Source organism: Taudactylus pleione, unplaced genomic scaffold, assembly GCF_031769625.1.
Source record: "Taudactylus pleione unplaced genomic scaffold, aTauple2 ptg003150l, whole genome shotgun sequence".
NCBI classification, from domain to species: domain Eukaryota; kingdom Metazoa; phylum Chordata; class Amphibia; order Anura; family Myobatrachidae; genus Taudactylus; species Taudactylus pleione.
In genome coordinates, this window is record NW_028287509.1 from 275,583 (window position 1) to 288,272 (window position 12,690).

Here is a 12,690-nt window from a genome sequence, read left to right on the forward strand (position 1 = left end):
ACTTTTGGGGTGGCTCAAAAGCCTTACATTATAAACTTTGAATTTCAGGTAGATCTGGGGCGCATTGTTCTGGCCCTGCTCCCTGAAGACGACCAACCTCAAACTCGTCCCAGGCGTAGGCATCGTAGGCATGCAAGGCCCCAGATATTTCGAACACGTGTCACCCTTTTTGGAATGCCCGATGATGAGGTTTTAAGACGCTACCGTCTACCTCCCAAAATCATCATAGACACTCTCTCATTAATAGAAAGTGATCTTGAGCGGCAAATTGACAGTCCAACAGCAATACCACCACTGACGCAATTTATGGCAGTGTTACATTTCTGTGCCTCAGGATCGTTTCAAACAACGGTGGGAATAGTGGCGGGCATCTCCCAATCCTCCTTTTCCCGGATCCTGAGGGCAGTGATGGAGGCACTTTTCAAGCACCTCCATCATTTTATTAAAATGCCTTTGGATATGGGTGCCCTTAGTGTGGCCAAGGCCAATTTTTACCAAATAGCTGGCTTCCCACACATCATAGGGGTTGTGGATGGTACTCACATACCACTTCAGCCTCCAGCACGGCTGGAGGCAATATTTAGAAACAGGAAACACTATCACTCCCTGAATGTAATGGTGGTATGTGATGCCTCCCTCCAGATCCTGTCCCTGAATGCTAAATTACCCGGAAGTGCTCATGACTCCTTCGTCATCCGGCAATCAGGGATATGGCAGAAATTAACCAACCTACAAGCTGGTGATGCGTGGCTTCTGGGTAAGTGGAGACCTTTAGTACATAACAATGTTAAGCTTGATACACAGTGTTCCTGATGTGGTCTATTTTTGTTCACAGGAGACAGTGGATACCCTTGCATGTCCTGGCTGCTCACTCCTTATTTGGCTCCCACACCAGGGCCACAAAGTGCGTATAATTCCGCACTTACAGCCACCAGGCAAGTGGTGGAGCGCTGTATCGGCCTTTTAAAAGGCCGATTCAGATGCCTCCACCGCTCTGGTGGCGAGCTCATGTATTTGCCGGATATGGTATCGAAAATTGTGGTCCTGTGTGGGATATTTCACAACATTGCCATAAGGAGTGGTGTCCCAATGCAGCCAGAGGATGCCTTACCTGAGGATGGCCCCCCCGAGGTTGGTCGGAGGTCAGTATGTGGGGGGGCCATACGCGATGATGTGGTGGCCAGATTTTTTAGGTAAGTTTTTACAAAACAACAGTGTTTATACTAGGGATGTGCAGGCTCGGTTCTACTCGGTTCTGTTCGGTTCTTTTTACCGAATCTTATTGGCTATCCAAAACTCGTGACAGCTGAAACCCAGGTTCTGTTCGGTTCTTTTTACCGAATCTTATTGGCTATCCAAAACTCGTGACAGCTGAAACCCAATAAGATCCGGTAAAAAGAACCGAACGGAACCGAGTAGAACCGAGCCTGCACATCCCTAGTTTATACCTAATGTGTTTGGGTTTGTTTGCGAACCTCTCATTTTTTGTTGTTTTTTTCACCATCTTCTGTTTGTTCACATAATCTTTGGCACTCCAACGCTCACTACTTCCTGCTACCCTTACCAAACCTGGATCTGGACATTTTGGGAATATATTGTGGAACCCATATCGCAACGCCATGTTTGTGGAATCATGTTGGCATGGTCCTTCGTCAACCAGTTCTTGATTTGTTGTTTTTGGTTTGTTTTTGTTTGGTATGTGTTGTATTTGAGATTATCACTGTGTGTTTTTTTTGAGAGTGACCACTTTGATTTATCAGTTATGTTGTGAATAAATGTTTGTAGAGTGAAATGTTCTTCCTTTTTTTGGACGTTACCAGCGAGTGTAACCAGGTTCACACACGGTACATTTGACTAAGGGGTAATCCAGTACTGTCACCAGTTGAGCTAAAATGAAATATGTTTTCAGGTTCAAAACCCACACCAAAAGGAAGCCTGTACAATCATTTGGCTTTGTAAGATTGGCCTAAGCAGCTTGCACACCAACTAGGAACCTGTAAAATGTAGAAATATCTAATTGACACTACACCCAAAAAGGGAAATGACATTGTGACTGTTATGTGTTTCTTGTGGCTGTTTTACATACAAATACAAAACACAATCTTACTTTAAAAAAATGGAAATCCTTGCAGGAACAGTCTACTTATGTCAGGGTAAACAATCTTTGGGTTTGAAAAAACAAATTAGCCGGAACGTATGTTTGAAAAATACAATTTATTTTGAAAAAGAAAAACCACAAATAAAACTATTGGCGAAGGATGCCAGACAGACGGTCAAGGGCCACGAGCACCCCAATTATATGTTGGCGCATCTGGGCCACACAGTCTTGTACTTCTTGACGACGCCTCTGTTCCTCTGTGGGTGAGAAAAGTGTGTGGATTAATACAACAATAGGGAAACCACATTAAAAATAAAAAAAAACAACGAAATCACTCCAAAAAAAAAAAAAAAATGGGGGCTGCAAAAAATACAAGGCCTATGTACAAATTCCCCCAGGTGTGATATGTGTATGTTGAAATCAGCAGGAACAGGTAAAGGCAATCTGCTAAATCACCAAAAGTCGACCCAAAAACCCAGAATAAAGGAACGACACATGATTACATACAAACAGTTTGTGCTTAAAAAAAAAGGCTAAAGAAAAACATACCGGTTGACAAAACGGCAGCTCCGGAAGTCCCACCATCGTCCTCCTCGGAGGACCCTCCATTCCCCAAAGATCGGGGCGGGGTTATTACGGACTCCGGGGAGGGGGTAATTGGAAGAGGGGTGGTTGGAGGAGAGGGGGAAGTGGGACAGAGGGGAAGGAGGCCCGACATTTCCGGGAGAGGGTCTTGGAAGGCTGGGGAGGAGTGGGGAATAGGGGAATTATTGGGGGTGGAGTGTTGGCTGGGGGTTGGGGAGAGTGGGCGTGACCGCCGTCTGGCCGGACGGTGACGGCGTAGTCTTGGCTGTCCCCCTAAAAGATGTCAAACAAATTGTGGTAGGTTTCAGCACAAATCCTGGCCAAAAAACAATTTAAAATCACCCCCCACCAACAAAAAACATGCAAATATGAGGAGAATGAATAATTATGAAATAGAGGGAAAACATGGCCATGCAAATATGAGGAGAATGAATAATTATGAAATAGAGGGAAAACATGGCCAGGCAAATATGAGAATGAATAAATAGGACAGACATGAAAACATGCACACGCAGTTTGGGCCACAAAGAAACATGAAAACCAAAATACATAAAACTTACTTTCTGAAATCTGCATGCGAAAGCATGCCAGCAAGCGGGGCGTTCGCCGTTGCAGGTCCGACCACCTGCGCTCCAGCTGGCCGATGTTGCGGCGTGAGCCGAAGGAGCGCAGGCGGGCCTGTGCCTCCGCATATGCGGAACGCTTCTGCCGGTTGGTGATGGGTGGAGGCTGGCTGGTGATACGCCTATCTATCACCTCCGTTAGCACCAGCAGCTCGCGCTTGGTGAATGCGGAGGCTCTCATGATGGCAATGGTGTTTTTCCTAAAAATAATTTTTGATAAAGTGGACAAAAAATTACTGATTGGCTAATGTATTTGGGAAATTAACAGGAGCAATTCTATTGGTTAGTGTATGAGTCATGTGTTCGACAGGGCCAGAAATCTCTGGAGAGTTATGATAGGCTTGATGCAGTGACATGCGTAAGCAAATTTAAATAAAGAAATGAACCCAGGGAAATATGCGGGGATCCACAGCAATAGAACAATTGTTTAATTGTGGTTCACATGTTTTTTGAGCAATAAAAGCGAATGTTTCATCCGTACGTATTCTGCGGGTAAACACAAACACGGACAAGAGTAAAGTTTCTTGCATTGTGTTGAAAAAAAACAATCAATTAAGCTAATTGATACATTGATTGGCATGATACGATTGATGGAGGTAGGCAGAATAAAGGAGCAGGTAATCGACATCTGACAAGGCCACTTCCGGTTTCACTTGTGCGTGCGTTCCTTTCAAGCCATTTCGGGGATGTACGCTCGCTATTTCGTACGCTCGTTAGTTAGAGGAGGGGTCGTCAGAGTTTTGGGCGGAATTTTAGATGCGAACGAAAATACGAGCGAGCCATTGAATTTAAATATTTTTGTACGTACGCCTAACGTACGTGCGCCCGCTTGCGAGTGGGTCTGAATGAGGGCCATTGTTGGTAAAACGGGTTATCGGGCTGTAGATGTATCGCCATAACTCTCCCTGCACTTCCAGCTCCCCCCCTGCAGTGCAGTATGGTTACCCTGCTCTTGTCTGCATTGCTCCCAACTCAGAACCAGTCCTCTGTGTCTATCGCAAAAATAACTTACTTATTATGTCTAACTGTCACGTATGTATCTTGTGTTTGTATTGGGGGCTACTTCTAACTGAACTTAAGTAACTTGTATCAGCGCTTACATGGGCCTCATTCAGAGCCGCTCGTAAGCGGGCACTCGTTCGCACTGAGCGATGTTCGCACAACTGCGCATGCGTACGGATTGTAATTTGTAATACGCATGCGCGGACCAGTCAGTGCGGCCAAAAATCGTGTGTTCGCTAAACAGCGAGGGCCTGCTATTTTGAGTGACAGAAGGAGGCGTATGTGGGTGGTAACAGGGGAAGGTGCTTGAAAACGGGGAGTGGAGATCAGAACGCAGGCGTGCTTAAAGGTCAAAACGGGCGTTTTAAGGGAGGGCATAATTGATAAACCAGCGTCATTGACCACGTCACTTGGCTTTTTTTACTCTGAACTGCTCGCAAAATAGCGGTTGAAAAAACCAACCACAAGAATAGCGAGCAGTTCATACGCTGTTCGATGTACTCGATTAATCTAATAAATAGCGGAGATGACGTATGGTGCGAGCGGCCAGGGGGTGTATTTTTCAAAATAACAACCGCAAGTTTTGCTCGCTCGTTCAGACTTAGAGGCGTGGACAGACCGCAATGAGCGAACGGTTCATTTGAATAGCCACCCCTTGTTTTAGAACGAACGACCGCAAATAGCGAGCGGCTCTGAATGAGGGCCATGTTTTGTTATTTTGTGTAAACCATATTCATGTGATTTGTGCGCTGACTGTTCAGCACTGTGGAATTTGCGACACCTTACATATAAACAGTGACGATCAAGGTAAACAATGATGATACAGTAACAGAGCTCTGTTTTTACTTCCACAAAACCTACATTTGCAATTTCCAAACACAGCAAAAACGAGTCAGTGGAATCACAGCATTATGGAAGATTGGGAGAAGATAAAATCCTTGAGAAGGTCCTGTTATAGAGTGAATGGAATTTAATGAAGGTAACCGTTCAGGCTAGAGTGCCTGAGTTGGGGACCATCAGAGATTGAGAGTGACAGAGTCAAGGGCAGAAGTACAGGTTGAGTTATACAGGGAAATAGTCTTGTGTCAGGAAATAGTGGAGGTAGGGAATAGAAATTAATGGAAAATTAATAGAAACTAATCAATGAAAGAGGAACCTAAGGTGTCAAGGTTGTGCAGAGTGAAGGCAATCTTTGGAGAGGTGCTGGTGGAACAAGATAGAGAGAGCAAGAAGGAGTTTAGGTGATGCTTACAGAGAGGTAAAGGGAATTTTTTTTGAGGTTAGAGATGTCACAGTGATGGGAGCTGATGAGGTCTATAATATGACCATTGAAGTGAGAAGGGAAGGAGGTCCATTGAGTAAGATTAAGGGTGGAAGAGAAGGAGAGAACTTTACAAGCAGCAGAATCCATAACTTTATCAATGAGGATACTAAAGTCACCCAAGATGAGGGAGTGAAGGTCTGAGGAGAGAAAGTGAGAGTCAGGTGGTAATATTGTCATGGAAGGTGGAAGAGGCACCAGGAGGATAATAGATGACCACAAATGGAAAGTGGACTAGGCAAAGAGGCTACCAGAGTGGATGACAAAATAAAAGAGGGTTTAAGGAGAATATCTTGATATGTGCACTGGAGGATACCCACACCTTCACCATGCTGGGTGGGACGTGTGGGAAAGGGGGAGCCCACCAAGAGACAGTAGCAAGAGAAGTAGTTTTAGAATGGGAGCTCCATGTCTCAGTGATGACAAGGAGACTCAGACCAGTTTCATAAACACAGACCTTGTGTTCCACAAGGTAAAGAGGAGAAGAATAGTCGAAGGGGGGGGGGCTGTTTTTGGCCAGGTTACAAGAATATGGGGGAAGAGTCAGGGGTGGGGCAAGGTTAGCTGGAATGGAAGAGAGTGGGGATATGACAAGAACTAGAGCAAGTAGAAGAGAGGGTGGTGGGTAAGTAGGGAGCACAGCTAGGAAGTTTCTGTAGGTGGAAAAGGGATGAGAGGGGGGGATGGGGCTAGGGCTGAGTGTGAAGGAGTAGGAGAGGGATTAGATGACCTAACTCATATTCATAAGGCCCGTCTAATACTTCCTAGGCCTAATTAAGAGTCATGAGGCTTATTCTTGAAGTCTGACTAATATTCCATAGGCGTGACTAATGTTTATAAAGCTTGACTAATATACGAGGCCAGACTAATGTTTCTTAGGGCTGTCTAAAATTTCTGAGTCCTGACTATTATATATAAGGCCTGACTAATACTTACTAATATTAATGATGTACTAGGTCAGCTACATTACAATGAATATTAATTCAGCCCCAAAACTGTCCGTCTCTACCACTAATACCTGACAGGTACGGGTTAATCTCCTTCAGGGAATGTAACTCTAGAGAAGGGACATTTACATCTCCAGCAAGGCTGAGGTGCCGGATAACTGTGAGGACCCCGGCATACTCCCACCTTTGGTCTCCAGCAAGGCTGAGGTGCTGCATAACTGTGAGGACCCCTGGCATACTCCAACCTTTGGTCTCCAGCAAGGCTGAGGTGCTGGATTACTGCGATGACCCCTGGCATACTCCCACCTTTGGTCTCCAGCAAGGCTGAGGTGCCAGATAACTGCGATGACCCCTGGCATACTCCCACCTTTGGTCTCCAGCAAGGCTGAGGTGCCAGATAACTGTGAGGACCCCTGGCATACTCCCACCTTTGGTCTCCAGCAAGGTTGAGGTGCCGGATAACTGTGAGGACCCCTGGCATACTCCCACCTTTGGTCTCTAGCAAGGCTGAGGTGCGGGATAACTGCGAGGACCCCTGGCATACTCCCACCTTTGGTCTCCAGCAAGGCTGAGGTGCCGGATAACTGTGAGGACCCCTGGCATACTCCCACCTTTGGTCTCCAGCAAAGCTGAGGTGCTGGATAACTGCGAGGACCCTTGGCATACTCCCACCTTTGGTCTCCAGCAAGGCTGAGGTGCCGGATAATTGTGAGGACCCCTGGCATACTCCCACCTTTGGTCTCCAGCAAGGCTGAGGTGCTGGATAACTGGGAGGACCCCTGGCATACTCCCACCTTTGGTCTCCAGCAAGGCTGAGGTGCTGGATAACTGTGAGGACCCCTGGCATACTCCCACATCTGGGAAATTAGTTATATCCTGAAATAAAATATTTACCTTGACTTAGTCTCTATTTATTTCTATTGTGTGATTATTTCTTACTCTTTTGGGATCATTTATTTTTCATTAATCATTAAATTTGCTGTTGGAATTATTATTGCACAATAGTAAGTGCTTAATGATATACGAGATGGAGCTGGAATAATATTGCTGCTGAAAGACAATTTATTTTCTCTATGAAACACTGAGAATTGTGAGCAGGACTCCGGCTTTGCGTGGAGACTCATATGTCAGCGGCGCATAGAAAGCGAGTGGGTGTTGGCAGGCGTGTGATCTCTCTGCGGCTTTATACGTCTACGTTCATTTATAGAATGGCAAGTACTCGCTTTACTTGTAGCGCTCGCTTTCAGCTAAACATCTGAGAGACAAAACTTTGTACAATGTGGTATAGAGGGACGTCCCCATATTCTTGGGCAATATGACAATTCCGCAACGTTTTGTGGCCAGATGATTTATTATTTAGGGGGGGAATTCAATTAGCCGTGATAATGCGATAATCTAAGTTTTCGCACCCTTCGCGAGTTTTTACCACTTAGCGCAGCTATGTTCTTCCGCGTTTTTGCTCAATCCTATTATAAAAGTCACAAAGCGGCATTCCTGTGATCAATTTTGGGGTATTATGCAGCAATGAGTATAGGTAAAAATGGGGAACTCTGCCTGTACCCCAAAAAAATCCAAACTGATATAGGATAACAATATAAAAGGGGATTAGTGGCCATAAAAAAAGTATTTGGGGTTCTTACAATGTGTCAAACGGCTGTTACTGTATATGCATGTTACTACAACAGTGAAATCATGTTAGAAAGCTAGTAACATAGTAGCCCATAAGCTAGCAACATAGTAGCTAGTAGCCCATAAGCTAGTAACATGCTAGCCCATAAGCTAGTAACATGCTAGCCCATAAGCTACTTAGTTTCACATAGGCTAGTAACATAGTAGCTCATAAGCTAGTAACACAGTAGCCCATAAGCTAGTCACATGGTAGCCCCTAAGCTAGTAACACAGTAGCCCATAAGCTAGTAACATGCTAGCCCATGAGATAGTAACATGCTAGCCCATAAGCTACTTAGTTTCACATAGGCTAGTAACATAGTAGCCCATAAGCTAGTAACATAGTAGCTAGTAGCCCATAAGCTAGTAACATGCTAGCCCATAAGCTAGTAACATGCTAGCCCATAAGCTACTTAGTTTCACATAGGCTAGTAACATAGTAGCCCATAATCTAGTAACATAGTATCCCATAAGCTAGTAACATAGTAACCCATAAATTAGCAACATAGTAGCCCATAAACTAGTTACATAGTAGCACATAAGCTAGTAACATAGCAGCCCATAAGCTAGTAACATAGTAGCCCATAAGCTAGTCACATGGTAGCCCCTAAGCTAGTAACATGCTAGCCCATGAGATAGTAACATAGTAGCCCATAAGCTAGTAACACAGTAGCCCATAAGCTAGTAACATGCTATCCCATTAGCTAGTAACATAGTAGCTCATAAGCTAGTAACACAGTAGCCCATAAGCTAGTAACACAGTAGCCCATAAGCTAGTAACATACTAGCCCATGAGATAGTAACATAGTAGCCCATAAGCTAGTAACACAGTAGCCCATAAGCTAGTAACATGTTAGCCCATAAGCTAGTAACATGCTAGCCCATGAGATAGTAACATGCTAGCCCATAAGCTACTTAGTTTCACATAGGCTAGTAACATAGTAGCCCATAAGCTAGTAACATAGCTAGTAGCCCATAAGCTAGTCACATGGTAGCCCATAAGCTAGTAACATGCTAGCCCATAAGCTAGTAACATGCTAGCGCATAAGCTAGTAACATGATACCCCATAAGCTAGTAACATGCTAGCCCATGAGATAGTAACATGCTAGCCCATAAGCTACTTAGTTTCACATAGGCTAGTAACATAGTAGCCCATAAGCTAGTAACATAGCTAGTAGCCCATAAGCTAGTCACATGGTAGCCCCTAAGCTAGAAACACAGTAGCCCATAAGCTAGTAACATGCTAGCCCATAAGCTAGTAACACAGTAGCCCATAAGCTACTAACATGCCCATAAGTTACTTAGTTTCACATAGGCTAGTAACATAGTAGCTCATAAGCTAGTTAATTTCACATAGGCTAGTAACATAGTCGCCCATCAGCTAGTAACACAGTAGCCCATAAGCTAGTCACATGGTAGCCCCTAAGCTAGTAACACAGTAGCCCATAAGCTACTAACATGCCCATAAGCTAGCTTATGCTAGCCCATAAGCTAGTAACATGCTAGCCCATGAGATAGTAACATGCTAGCCCATAAGCTACTTAGTTTCACATAGGCTTGTAACATAGTAGCCCATAAGCTAACAACATAGTAGCTAGTAGCCCATAAGCTAGTAACATGCTAGCCCATAAGCTAGTAACATGCTAGCCCATAAGCTACTTAGTTTCACATAGGCTAGTAACATAGTAGCTCATAAGCTAGTTAATTTCACATAGGCTAGTAACATAGTCGCCCATAAGCTAGTAACACAGTAGCCCATAAGCTAGTCACATGGTAGCCCCTAAGCTAGTAACACAGTAGCCCATAAGCTAGTAACATGCTAGCCCATAAGCTAGTAACATGCTAGCCCATGAGATAGTAACATGCTAGCCCATAAGCTACTTAGTTTCACATAGGCTAGTAACATAGTAGCCCATAAGCTAGTAACATAGTAGCTAGTAGCCCATAAGCTAGTAACATGCTAGCCCATAAGCTAGTAACATGCTAGCCCATAAGCTACTTAGTTTCACATAGGCTAGTAACATAGTAGCCCATAAGCTAGCAACATAGTAGTCCATAAACTAGCAACATAGTAGCCAATAAACTAGCAACATAGTAGCCCATATGCTAGTAACATAGTAGCCCATAAGCTCGTAACATAATAGCCCATGAGATAGTAACATGCTAGCCCATAAGCTACTTAGTTTCACATAGGCTAGTAACATAGTAGCCCATAAGCTAGCAACATAGTAGCTAGTAGCCCATAAGCTAGTAACATGCTAGCCCATAAGCTAGTAACATGCTAGCCCATAAGCTACTTAGTTTCACATAGGCTAGTAACATAGTAGCCCATAAGCTAGCAACATAGTAGCTAGTAGCCCATAAGCTAGTAACATGCTAGCCCATAAGCTAGTAACATGCTAGCCCATAAGCTACTTAGTTTCACATAGGCTAGTAACATAGTAGCTCATAAGCTAGTTAATTTCACATAGGCTAGTAACATAGTCGCCCATAAGCTAGTAACACAGTAGCCCATAAGCTAGTCACATGGTAGCCCCTAAGCTAGTAACACAGTAGCCCATAAGCTAGTAACATGCTAGCCCATAAGCTAGTAACATGCTAGCCCATGAGATAGTAACATGCTAGCCCATAAGCTACTTAGTTTCACATAGGCTAGTAACATAGTAGCCCATAAGCTAGTAACATAGTAGCCCATAAGCTAGTAACATAGTAGCTAGTAGCCCATAAGCTAGTAACATGCTAGCCCATAAGCTAGTAACATGCTAGCCCATAAGCTACTTAGTTTCACATAGGCTAGTAACATAGTAGCCCATAAGCTGGTTAGTTTCACATAGACTAGTAACATAGTAGCTCATAAACTAGCAACATAGTAGCCCATAAGCTAGTAACATAGTAACCCATAAATTAGCAACATAGTAGCCCATAAACTAGCAACATAGTAGCCAATAAGCTAGTAACATAGTAGCCCATAAGCTAGTAACATAGTAGCCCATAAGCTAGCAACATAGTAGCCCATAAACTAACAACATAGTAGCCCATAAGCTAGTAACATAGTAGCCCATAAGCTGGTTAGTTTCACATAGACTAGTAACATAGTAGCTCATAAACTAGCAACATAGTAGCCCATAAGCTAGTAACATAGTAGCCCATAAGCTAGCAACATAGTAGCCCATAAACTAACAACATAGTAGCCCATAAACTAACAACATAGTAGCCCATAAGCTGGTTAGTTTCACATAGACTAGTAACATAGTAGCTCATAAACTAGCAACATAGTAGCCCATAAGCTAGTAACATAGTAACCCATAAATTAGCAACATAGTAGCCCATAAACTAGCAACATAGTAGCCCATAAACTAGCAACATAGTAGCCCATAAGCTAGTAACATAGTAGCCCATAAGCTAGCAACATAGTAGTCCATAAACTAGCAACATAGTAGCCCATAAACTAGCAACATAGTAGCCCATATGCTAGTAACATAGTAGCCCATAAGCTCGTAACATAATAGCCCATAAGCTACTAACATAGTAGCCCATAAATTAGTAACATAGTATCCCATAAGCTAACAACATAGTAGCCCATAAACTAGTAATTGTAGCCCATCAGCTATTAACATAGTAGCCCATAGGCTACTATAGGGTAATTCCATCCAGCCGTCACATGCGTCAGGGGGGTGGGTTAGGGAGAGGGAGCCCGAGGCTCTGTCTCTGCTAAATTTAGTGAGTTAGTAGCCTATAGACTGGAGATGGCGTTATCTTATATTACAGCATCGCATCCCCCATAAGAACCTATTGTGGTTGCAGCTGCTGTCAGAAATGGAAGAACCCCTCCATAATACATCTAAGGGACACTGAATATATGCAGGTAAACAGCTGTTTTCCAGGAATATACCAAAAATATTATTTAATATATTGACCCCCTAATCATCTGCAGAGGTTCTATAAGATAAAAAATACATCACGTCTGACCTGAATAGTCCCCAGTGTAGTCCTGGGATGGTTCTTAGTGATGGATGGAGTCCTGCTCTCCCTCCTGCCGTTACTCACATGACATCACCTCACAGGCATCGGTCTGAGACTTGGAATCAGGCGTAGCCGCCATGCTGTCGGACTGGCCCAGTGAGGGGCCACATAATTCCCCGGTGGGTTACCCTGATTCGCAGCTCCACCCATTCCCATAAGTACTTTAAAATGATCAGCTTGTGAAGTGCAGGGACAAGCAGCCAGAATGCACAGTGCGGTGCGAGGCTGCTTGTGCTCATTAGAGGCCTGAGGAGAAACTGATAGGTTGCAAAGGAAAGAAAGTGACAGAGAATAAGAAGAAGACAGTGAAATACCTAAACTGCAGAGCTGGACAGAGCGGCAGAGCGGGATAGTAACTTCAACCAGGCTAGAACCAGATGGGACCTCGATCAAGTGGAACCCAGAGCAGCTCTGCACCAGTC